This window comes from Ochotona curzoniae, unplaced genomic scaffold, assembly GCF_017591425.1.
Source record: "Ochotona curzoniae isolate NIBS_2020 unplaced genomic scaffold, NIBS_Ocur_1.0 contig_2210, whole genome shotgun sequence".
In the NCBI taxonomy this organism is placed as follows: domain Eukaryota; kingdom Metazoa; phylum Chordata; class Mammalia; order Lagomorpha; family Ochotonidae; genus Ochotona; species Ochotona curzoniae.
The window spans coordinates 3177850-3181519 of NW_024465369.1; positions in this window are offsets into that span (position 1 = coordinate 3177850).

The following is a 3670-nucleotide window of genomic DNA, read 5'->3' on the forward strand; positions in this document are numbered from 1 at the left end:
CCCTCCCCTGCAATTATTTTTTAAATGTTGATAAATGAGTCATTTGCTAAGGAAATGATGATAACCAAAATTGAGTTCGAAAGACTAAACCAACTAATTTTCATAGAACAATATTATTAAGAAACTCCCAACAAAAATGGTAGAATATATTTGCAAGCTGCTTATCCGAGAAAGGATTGATGTTTGTAAAAAGATTTGGACTTCAAAAATTCAACATTGGAAAAGTCCAGCTATTCAAAGGAGCAAGGGATATATTTCAAAACAACAAATAGAAATGATGAGCAAAGAAATGGGAAAAAATGTTCAGTATCACAAGCAATCAGGGAAATGCTAATCAAACCGCTGTGAAATATCACCTCACCCTTTTAGAATGACAGTTATTAAAATGATAAAGTAACATGTACGCTAAAAAGTGCTAAAAATGTAACAGTACAATTACTATGTGAAAACAATATGAATATATATATATATATTTTTTAGGATTTATTTTTATTGTAAAGTCCAATATCCGGAGAGAAGAGACAGAGGGAAAGATAATTTGTTCAATGATTCACTCCCCAAGTGGCTGCAGCGGCTAATGCTGAACCACGCCTCCTCCATGTCGGCCACACTGGTACAAGGTCCCAAAACCTTGGGCCATCCTTGAATGCTTTCCCATGCCACAAGCAGGGATCTGAATGGGAAGCGGGGCTGCCAGGATTGGAACCTGCGCCCATGTAGGATCCTGGCGCCTACAAGGCAAGGACTTTAGCTGCTAGGCCACCATGCCAGGCCCTGGATATTTCTTTTAAAGCTAAAAGTACATCTACCATGTGAGTTAGCAATCTCACTATTGGGTATATATCCAAAAGATATAGGAAATAACTGCCCCCACCTTATTTAATTCAGTTCTGTTCACAATAGCCAAAACTGTGATTAAGCAAGGTGTTCATCATCAGGTGATTGGATAAAGAAATACAATGTGTATGTGAGTGTGTGTGATACAATTCACATATTTTAGCTCTTTCTTGAAATGGCCCAGGGGCAATGAAACCAAAATTACAGTGAGCACATTAAAGCTTGGATTAGTATTGGAATATTACTATATATATATAGTATGTATGTATGTACACTCACATATAACTGTCATATGTATAGGACAGTTCACCCTTATGAAATTTCATATACTATAGAAAGGCAAAATACTATTCACAATTACATAAATAAATATTATGATTAATATTATATTAAAGAATCATCAGTAGATGCTAAATTTAGTGAAATCATAATCATTTTAATGCAGCAAAATACCTTTCTACAAGATCCTTATTGCATTGCAAAGATATTAAAAATAATAGCTATAAGAAAATATGACACACCCCGAGAAAGTGAAATCACACATAAGGGACATATCAACATCATATATATCCCAATAGGCACTGAGAAGGGCAATGTTCACTTATGTAGTATTCTTGCCGAGAATGTACAAATTCAAGCTAATGAAAAATGATAAGGAAAGTTCCAGTTAGTGCTTGTATAAAATACTCACTTCCAACATGTAAAGTTATAAAAGACAAAGAGGAGATCATTGCAGACTGGAGGGATGTAGGCTGACATGACAACTGAAGGCAGTATCATATATCTTACCTAGGATTAGGTCCTAGATTAGAATGAGAATGTTAGTGGAAAACTGGAGAAATGTGCGTTAAAATTGTGAGTCCTGTAGGTTATGTCCCATGAGTGATAATTTTTTTATATCGGTAAATACTGTAATTTTGTAACATTCGCATTAAAGGGGTTTGAAGGACATATTTGCAAAAACAAAAAAAATGTGCTATTTCTTTTTCAGAACATGTATTTGAAACAGCATAGTTACAGAAATAGGGAGGGAGAACAAGATCTTCCATACTCTGGTTCACTCACCAAATGGCCACGTTAGCCAGGGCTAGGCCAGGGTGAAGCCAGCAGGCAGGAGTGCCTTTTGGTCTCCCACGATAGTGGCCAAGGGTCCAAGGACTTGCAATATTTCTACTGCTTTCCCCCACACACTAGCACGAAGCCAGATCAGAAATGGAGTAGCCAAGGAGTAAGCCAGCACTTAATGTCTAATGCCAGCATTTTAGGTGGTGGCTTAACCCACTGTGCCACATCATTGGTTCCATCTCTTAAAGTATTCTCCTAATCTAAAAATTATTTTCATATAGAAATGTTTTTAAAGCTTTAGGTATCAGTTGTTGCCTGAAGCCAGAAAGCAGATACATTTTTATCACACAGCAACCTTTGCTATGGAAACTTGGCCATTTGGGAGCTGGCATTGCAGTTTTGAGCCAATAGTATGTTGCTTTAAAATGTTAAGTGAGGCATGTAGATTGTGTCATATGAGTGGTAATTTTTAAAATTTCAATAAATACTGTAATTTTGTAACATCCTAAGAGGACTTGAAGGAAGTATTTGGGAAAACTTGTGCTATTTTTTTAAAGACATGTTTTTGAAATGGCAGTTACAGAAAAAGGGCGGGAGGACGTATGGTACTGGTTCTAGTCCTGGCTGCTCCACTTCTGATCATGCTTCCTGGAAAAGCTGTGGAAGTTGGTCCAGTGGGACGGGATTGAAGCTACTGTCTCCTGACAGTGTCTCTGGTCACTGTGGCCATCTGGGGACTGAAGCAACAGGTGAAAATCTGTCTCTGGCTTTTGACTCTGCCTTTCAGATACGTACATGGTTTTGACAGACTGAAAAAACTCACAGGAGACTCTTTATTATGGATATTTTTTATAGTACTATTTACTCTCCTTAAAAGTCTTATTCATTCATTTAGGGATGATTGTCATTAGTTAAATGAATAATCTATTCATGTCATTCCTGATTTATTCTCAGACTTGTGTTCATTATATTCAGAATTAATCTCCAGAACCTCACCTAGTCTGCTCCTATCGTCAACTTCATTGTAGAAATTTGTAACCGGTTTCTTTAATTGAACTCTTGACCTTCTTGAACTTTACCTTACTCTCAGTTCAATCAGAATAAAGCCTTTGTGTCTTGTCTGTATTGTTCATTATTGCCTAGATTCTTTTGTCCACTCCCGTCTTCCACTGGAGCCAATGGGTGTTGCAGTCCAGTCTGGTTCTGCCCAGCACATACTTGGCCCTCACATAAACCAGCGGGAGCTGTAGCCTAGGTTGGAGCGACCCACAATAACCCCAACCAGGCCCACCCCCTACCCTGGTTTGCCAGTAAGTGTAGCAGTAATCCAGTCTGTCCCACATCCCATTCCACCCCAGCCGCTGTCTTAGTTTTATGTCCTCCCGTGGAAGTGGTAACCCAAGAGGGATGAGCCCACTATTTCCCTCCCAGGCCTCTCCCACTCCCAGATTCCAGTTGATGCTGCCCAAACAAACCTCGCCCACTTTAATTTTGTTTGCACCAGTAGGAATAATCCGCCCAGCCTGGCTTTTCCCTGATCTAGTCCACATGAGGCGCACAGGTGTGGTAGCTCTGCCTAGTCTGGTCTGCCCCCATCCCAGCCCATGCTCTCCTGCGGAAGTAGCTGTCCAGCAAAGGAACCCTCCCTTATTCCCCTGCCAGCTCTGCCCACTTCCTTGCTTGTTCTCAGGCTGGTTGGGCGCTGCGGTCCCTTCTGGTACAGGCAACCTCACCTCGGCATTCCATAATGTGCACTAGTCTTTGTTGC